We start from the raw sequence: 8,971 nt of genomic DNA, 5'->3' as shown, positions 1-8,971 counted from the left end.
GATGCTTTGGTGATCTGAGTCTGCAAGGTCTTTCACTGAATTGTTCAATATAAGACCCTTATGACCAGATATAGTGCATGTCCAACAGTGTAAGCAAGCCCAGACACATATTGGGTAAAACTAATTTGAGTAATTATCTGTAGGCATCAAAAATAAAATATGAGTATTTAATCAAACTTATTAAGTGCTGACCACAAGAAGTTTGAGAACATTGATATGAAACTTGAGTTTGATTTAAGGAGCTGAAAGACCACACCAGAGACGCAAGAGTTTGTGACCTTTCCCGAACACAGAACGCCCACCCAGGGACAAGGGACTGAAACAGATGGCACATGACTTATATAAGTACACAAAACTGCCAGCAGAAGACAAGATGCACATGCACCATCCATTTAAACAGGAAATTCCCACAGCACCAGTGCCAAAGGAGACCATCTGCACAGAATGCTCAGATTCACTAAGTGAAAAGATATTGATTTCTCCCAAAGCAAAGGTCAATACTTTGACAGGGATAATTGTAAGGCGGTACATGTTTATTAATTTATTACCAACGCATAGGCTGTGCTACTTGTACTGTATGATGCAAATGGGAACTGCAATGTAAAACTACAAATAAAAGTACTTATATTTTCCTGTATGTATTTCAGACATGTTTAAATTCTGCAAGGCATGCCTCCAATGCAGGTTGGTCTACCCCTACCAGAAATGGAGCCATGGTCGGCATAATGTTGACTACTTAATACCCAACTGTCTTGTCTTCTTTTACTTGAGGAACACACTTAAAATGTGAGGAGAAAGTCGTGGCATTTATTCTAGCAATCTTGTATATATCTGTCCTTTACCTTCAGTACTGGGAGCTCCTGGTAGATCACATGGTATTAACAATGCCTTAGGAGTAGTGCTAACACTCGCTGCTGTTCCAGAAGCTACAGTTCATCGAGCCATCTTTCAATAATTCATTGGTAATGCATTTGCTGCATCGTTATGTATTCTCTTTATACAATGCATCACCCTGCATACTCAGTTTTCATGGAAATTAGCACATGAAATGGCATTGTAAAAAAACTTTATTTTAAATCCTCTGGGTTTTTATGAAACCGGATTGAAAATTAACAGCCAAACTTACAAAAGACTGGAGCGGTGCAGAAGTGCATGTGCTGTCCACCAGTTCACCAGCAGAATGTAGGCACAGGACCAATCAGTGAGGTTGCTAATGAGAAGATACCATGACAATGGAATCCTCCCTCCCTGAGCAATTGCATGGTCTATCATGCACTGTCCTGTGAGGCTGTCTGTTACAGCTAACACTAGCATAGTCAATTTTTCATTGAAGGCTGAAGAGCATGTCAGTGCACCAGGGTTTAGGCATTTAACTGGATATACAACCCAACAACCTACAAGACATCAGTGTACATGTACATGTGCATGCACACGCACACACACACACACACACACACACACGCACACACACACACACACGCACACACACACACACGCACACACACACACAGCATGCATACTGAACTGGGCCTCCCACTCAAGCCTTCTTTTTCAGGGTCACCAGAGGCTGAATGATGTTTCATTGATACAACTGTATATCGTTCTTTATTTTCCAGCTACTGTGTATGGATCATTTCCCTGCAGTTTTCAATACAAAGTTACAAAACCCGAATGAATGAATGGCTGATTAATACACTACTGTTGTGTGAAATGACCTGTATCCTGAGGAATTCAACTCCAAACATGTACTGTTTAATATTTTTCATTTCGTTTATTTGGTTCCGCAGTCTATGCAAGATGAAAGCAGGTTTTTTTGTATTCACTCACACAGGGAATTGAAATTGGTGCAGAGGCACAACCATTTATTTATTCATGAAGTCACTGAATTATGGATGCAGGGATCGGACTTTCAAATGTGCCTGTCTTCTGTAGTGTAATTACTGCAGTACTTACACAGGGGCATAGCCAATTTTTACAAGCCATTTACAGCCCTTATATACTGCAATCTAGTCTGAAAAGAACCAACAGACACATTTAAAAATGTATAAATTCTCAATAAACATTAATAAATAATAAACGTATTACTAAAAGTTTAAGCTGAATATTTGTATATTGGTTTATATCTACCACAACTCATCATTGTGTATTTTATGTATATTTTAACTGTGGAATATTCCAAATGGCATGCCTGTGCTATCTAATTGCATATTAACAAAAAAAGAAAAACCTTGCACACAACATGTTCCCATAAGGTGCTAGTTATGGAAAGATATACATTTTGGACACTTACAGACATTTCTGATACCTGCTGGCTTTACAATGATTTGTAATGCTAATTGCTGGTATAGGGGTCATCAGACAATAAAAAAGAACATGCATTTTCAGTAACTCCAAGGCAGCTTTTACGGTGACTTTTTACCTCCATACACAAGGTTGTACACATGTACACTGCCGGAAATATTAATCAAATTAGGTCTTTCCTGGTTTTCTGTTGAACCTATTTCCTATGGCCATGCTTCCTATGCATAAGGAAATTGTGGCTCGGCTTTCTATATCAACATTACATCACCAGTCCTTGGGACTGCTACTTTCAATAGAAACATCTAGAAGCTTATAGAAACATCTCTGTGCAACCTACTTTACCTTGCATTAGACCACAAACCCCTGAATGCCCTGACTAAATTTCTGCTAAGAAAATATGCTATAGTAGGTGTGCTCAATCAGGGAATGTTGAATGTTGCATAAGAAGTGTGTTGCACTTGTAATAATAATAATAATAATGTTTTAATTTTTACTTATCCTTACTCTGAACTGCATAGTACACACTGCATACCCACCCCTATCTGAGGGACACAGAAGTAAATTATAAACTGAAAAAATGCTTTTTGTATACAGACATATGCAGCATTGCAGCATCAATTTCAGCACCAGCAACAACCTAATTTCATAAAAATTACAAAACCATATGCAAACATATTTTCTTTAAATAATGGACACAACTGAACCCATTTCAATGTTTGTATTTCTAAATTATAGCAGTTTGTTATATAGGCTTAGTATCAAAATGTATCAAGGTATAAGCTATTACAAAATGAGCTAGGCTGGCACAAAAAAGGCTTGTTGTTTAGGAGACAGCAAAATCCCATCTAATCTTGCAATAAATCCTTCAAAAATGCCTTAGGCTTTGGTTGGTACATTTTGCTCAAGACACAAAGAAAAGAACAGAGGACCATTATCCATCAGGAACACAATGGAGTAATTTTTTAGCATCTGGATTTTTCTGGAGCAGCTTTGTCCCATCATGCTCAAGAAAAACTTTCTGGAAATCCTCAAATGTCTACTTTTGCTGGATAGACTAGGTTCAATGCATAAATCAGCCTTATCAATAGAGCAGATTACAGTGGTCCGGGCCTAGTTGGCACCCGAGACAATACACCATTTGAGGGTGTTTCTTGGGTTAGCCGGATATTATCAATCTTTCATTCCTGCTTTCACTAAGATCGCAACTCTCTTACAGGGAGGGTAAAGGGGAGGTGTGGCGAGGGTCCAAGAAGTGCGAGAGAGGGTGATTGCCTATGCCAACCAGAACCTGCACCCAGTGTAGTGGAATGACAGGGACTAGCCTTCAAGTTAGAGCTGCTGGCGCTGAGGTGGGCTGACACAAAGAATTTCAAGGATTCAAGGATCTCTGAGAAGCAGACCTGGGTCAAATACGATTCAAGTACTTTCTACGCTTTACTGATCTGGTCTGGTGTACTGGAACCAATGAAATACTCTCAAAAAGTGCAAACCCCACCTTCAGGTCATATTGACAGGCTAAATTACACCAGACAAGGTCAACAGAGCACAGAAAAGTATTTTAATCCAAAACAAATACGTATTTGACCCAGGTCTGCTGAGAAGCTAAGGTCACCGTCCATTCTGGCCACACCCCCCTGGCACACTTGGCTACCGCATGGCTGGAACCAACAGAGCACAGAGCAGTGATGGGTAGCTCAGTTGGCAAGCTTTGGTGTAGAGGTGAAATATTGGCTGGGAGCTCAGAATGTTCACCCTGACATGTTGCCTCGCTTGCCAGAAGGGGACCGGGTTGTGTGTGTGGCAGAGGAGGAGGGCACTGTCACCACAGAAGGCACGTGAGACTGGAAGTCCCTTCCGCAGGAAGATGTTCATCTGAGGACTGTGGCTGGACGGCTGCCTCCCCCCTGGCGGGACAACCAAAGAGCAGCACCACCAGAGGGGTGTAAGCGGTGGAGGGAATGGAATAGGCTCAGGTCTGTTGTGTCGGATGGTGGTGACCTGGTGTCTGGCAACAGTACCACCAGGCACTGGGACATCTGTAGTTGAAGCTGGAAGCCCATTGAGGTGGTGATTTTATTAGCTAGTGATGGGAGTAGATGCAGTTGATGGCAGAGTGTAGCCATTATGTGGCTAAAGTTGGCCTGGAGGGAAGGCCCCCCTTGTCCCTCTCACCAACTTTTGCCCATTGAAGGTGGTAGGCATGAACCATCATGTGCTGAGGCACCCTGGTGACACATGGGCGGTGTTTGCGGTCGACCAGACAGCGGAGATGACGGTGAAGGCACTGTGGGGAGCAGTGGTGCAGCACTGTGGTAGCCCCGAGTGGCTCATAGATCATAAAATGACTTCAGGTCTTGCCTAGTGACTGACGTTTGGGAACAGCCTCATGGTGAGTAGGAAGCCCCTCGGACTCTGGATCAAGCTGAGTGGAGGTGGGCCTGGGGATGGAACCCGGTGTGGGTGCCAATCCCAGGTCCTGTAGGTGGTGGTGGCAGAGCTCCCTGAGCAGCATGACAAGGTCCTCCTCCTTCACTCAACAAGTGTGAGATGAGGACAAACCCCTGGTACAGAGAGATGTATTCGGGATGACTATGGGTAAAGAGGAGGGGGGTGGTCAGGAGGTAGCGCTGGTGGAGGCGCTCCATCCTAAACTGATTTGCCAGAGTAATTGTTGATGGGGAACCTCGTATGGAATACGAAACTACAGCCAGAGTAATTGCCATTCTGCAATGGCAGGGGAATGCACAGCTCAGGGGAATTGAGAAAACAACAGGGAGATTAAGTATATTAGGCTGGGGAATGGGAGAAATGGCTGTAGAGAACAGATAGGTTCTGGATGCGGACGATTTTATAAGTTCTCTGTTGTTTGGATGGTTAGCTATGTTTTATGTGATTTGGTTTTGTTTTCTTTTGTTTTATTTAATTTACTTTTCCAGTTGTGTTTTTCCCTGTCACTGCACTACTCAGAACAGGAGCGGTTGAAATGATAGCTGGGGCCAAGCTGCCGATAGGAGAGGAAGTGAGGTGGCGAGAGGCCTGAGACTGCACTGATGTTATGGGATGTGGCACGGCTGTTTTGTTTGGTTTTTTTTTATTTTGGGATGTAGGGCAGCCCGCCATGGAGGCGCGGGCCTAACTACATCCCACTGTTATTCTGTTTGTTGTTTTTTTGTTTGTCAGTTATATCATACTATCATTTTCTCACATTGCTGGCTATAAATAACAATTGAGTGACTTTTGTTCTGATTTTTTTGATTATATTAATTGAAGTTCTGATAATTCATGTTTATTTGCAGGTAAATCCTTAAGAATATTTTTAAGAGACCAGCTCTAAAACTGGTGTGAATTAAATTAGATTTTTAGCTAAGATAACTTATTCACTACACTGTTGAATGCATCTGCCAATTCATCACCACCTCCCAACAATGTGCCAAAGATATCTTGTCAGTTTGACGGATCCACCGGCAGCTTCCAGCTGGTAGAGGTTATGTCAGATTGTCAGTGATGTGGAAGACAGTCTACTTCAGCCTCAAACTTGTTCAACCTTTGTGAATGTCCAGAGGGTGTGCAAAACTGTTTAACCCTTTTTTGTGGACCAAAACCTGACTGAATGGAAGGGGAAGCTAGTGGGAGTTCCGTTATGGTGCAGCGGCGAACACTGGGAGCAATTACAGTGTGCCAACCAGAATGAAAGAGAATTCTGTTTGTGATATGCAGAGTCTGTTTACTGCACAGCACTATGCCTGAAGACAGGAGCTATTCAGCCCATTAAAAATAATTGTTGACTTGAGGACATGAAAAACATCTTGAAGATCCACAAGCAGTATCACTTTTCTCCGAAAGCCCCAAAGGAGGACACAAAGAAATTGCAACCTTGCTGGACACAAAGGATTTGAGCAAGGTTGCTGGGTTACTCTGAACACTCTGTCTGTGTTCTCTGTTTGTTACTCTGTCTGTTTATTGACTCCATAATGCTTTTGTTTTGACTTTACAAGACAAGTAATCTATTTGTAGTTTATCTACAAATAGATAATCCAAGACATCATTGAGGATCACTGGGACTGGCTTTACCTGGCCGGTAAATGTTCTTCAATGAGTATGTCCATGACGTGTTCATGATTGTCAGCTGTCTTGTTGGGTAACTTTGTGTTTTATGTCAGGTCCTCCTTGATTGGCATTTTGATGCCAATGGGTATTCCTGGTTAAATAAAGGGTTAATAAAAAAATGTAATATATGGTTGTTTTCAGCACACCATTATTAGAGAAAATACCTAAAATGGATGAAAAAATGCAAATCTCTGTTGATAATACATTTCAAAATTGTAACACAAACAAACTGGATTGATTTTGTAGCATTGGTCCCAAAGCCAAAAATGGAATGTGCATTGTATTTTCAAATATTTTCTTTAGCAGCTTGCTTGATCATTTGGGAAGCACAATGTGGTCCATAATTCAAGAATTAAGATTCAGGAAGTAAGAATATTAAAATCACTTTATTCGTAAAATCTTGTCAAATATAGGTTTTACTTATTCTAACAATTGGCAAATCACCAACTAAATTATAAATATGAAAATACCAGTGACAATTCTGGAATTAAAGGAAAAAAAAAAAAAAATGAACCTTCTACCTTAATGTGGCCACTGAGAGTAACCATTTGGTTTTCTTCTATTTCTAATTTTTTTTAATTAACTCATTGTTTCTCTAGGGAGTGTGTATTCATCTCATCAAGTACATCTAAAATTTATTGGCATATTTCAAAAATATATTTTGTTTGGGGGGTAAATACATATGAAACTTTCTCACCTTTTTTAATATCATGAGTAATAGTTTGTAATGATGCTCATAACAAAGCCTCTCATAATGCACTTCCTCTTTGGCCATGAAAGTAGTGAAAGTAGTTGTGGTGCTAACACACTGTATTTACAGGGAAAGAAATGGGACAGTCTGATTGGCAATAATGAAACCAAACCCCCAGCACACCCACTGTTAATTTATCCCTATTGAACCTGCCTCTTTTACAACTGTGCCATAGTGGCTCTACAATCTAGGTGTCACAAAATTACTAATGTTATGTTGGACAAACCCTAATTCACCAGTACCTTGAATTACTGCTGGTGTTTTAACAATTGCGCCTTGACTGTTGAAATAGGCACAGTTAAGATGTAATTGTAAAATTCTAGTAGTAACTCAAAGTGCTGAAAAATTACGGCGAGTCCAACTAAATTTCAGTAATTTTGTTACATTATGCTTTAGCGCAACTATGGCAATATACCACTTAACTATGGTTCAATAAATAAATGGAATAAATGTGGCAAGAACAATCATGATATGCAGACCTCCACTTTCATCTGCTTCCCAGTAGAAAATGTCATTTGCAAACAGAGAAGCCTTTACAACCATTACTTTTGTTAAATTGATCATTTCAAGTGATCATTTCAGATTACTGTGATTCTTTACATAGATTACATAGATAACAGGACATTCAAACATGAAAATCAAATGGCAAGTGCCCCTTTGATATTGTGTCGCCACCCTGGGCCCTCTTTACCTGAATAGTTCTGTGCATCGTCAGAGAAAATGAAACCTCTCAGTCATGGTGATCATATAACTTAAATATGTTTTTAACCAACCGACAATATACAAAATGGCAGTAGGAATCCTGTTGCCGTTCATCAACTAGGTGATGGTGAAAGCATGAATTTGACAAGATCTAACCACAAGGTGGAGACCTAACCATTTGAATGCCTGCACAAATGCTTAGTAAAGGGCTTTAAATGGAGATTCAGCCTAAATGAACTGAACAAATAAATGCTTGTTTAGAGCATTGAACTAAACTAAAACGATTGGATATCAGCACAGCCTAACAGAGTTCTACATATGCATGTAAATAAAAACAGACAAGGATGCTAAAGACAACTGGCTGCTATTAAATATTCATGTAAAAAATAGGCCTGGGAACATACTGTAGATGGTATGGAGAAATTTGTCATAGAATAGTCAATTCTGGAAAAAAACAAAACAAGTAAGTTACCCCTTGCCTGCTGTACCAAATGTGTTTCTATGAGTTTGACAGGTAACCAGACCCCAAGCACCATTTTTGGTCAATAGGGACTGTACAGTTGCTGCAGCAAATAAATGATCAAGCAAACAAAAATAAATAAATAATATTTTCTGTGCCCTGTGTTACACTGATCTCTTTGTCCAAAGGATAATGCCATTTATGATGAGGGTGGATGAAGAGAATTCTAACTGTCTGACTGGATGACAGGGCCTGAGCTGAAGCCTAGCTGAGGTACTGACAGTTGATAACTGAGGCGATGAAATTGCCGCAAGAAGGAACTTGGACCCAACATCATAGAAAACTTTCTTTGGGTGGAGTTGCCACAATGAATTTCATTAGCATGATAGATTAAATATATTTCTCATATTTGCAATGTGGATTGCTTGATGTATGAAATGTCTGAATGACATCAGCCAAGATTCAATGAAATGTACAGGCAGCTAAGAGAGTGGACATAACTTTTCCTCTGCTACTCATCCAAACAATGTTGATTTTAAACGACAGGGAAGACAATTAGATTACTTAAATAGCTAGCAGTTTACATATTAATTTCTAAGACAGGATATAAAATATCAGTCAGGACAATTCGCGTATTCAGATTAAATATA

Source organism: Anguilla rostrata, chromosome 6, assembly GCF_018555375.3.
Source record: "Anguilla rostrata isolate EN2019 chromosome 6, ASM1855537v3, whole genome shotgun sequence".
Classification (NCBI taxonomy): Eukaryota; Metazoa; Chordata; class Actinopteri; order Anguilliformes; family Anguillidae; genus Anguilla; species Anguilla rostrata.
Note: the sequence above shows the minus strand (reverse complement) of the source record.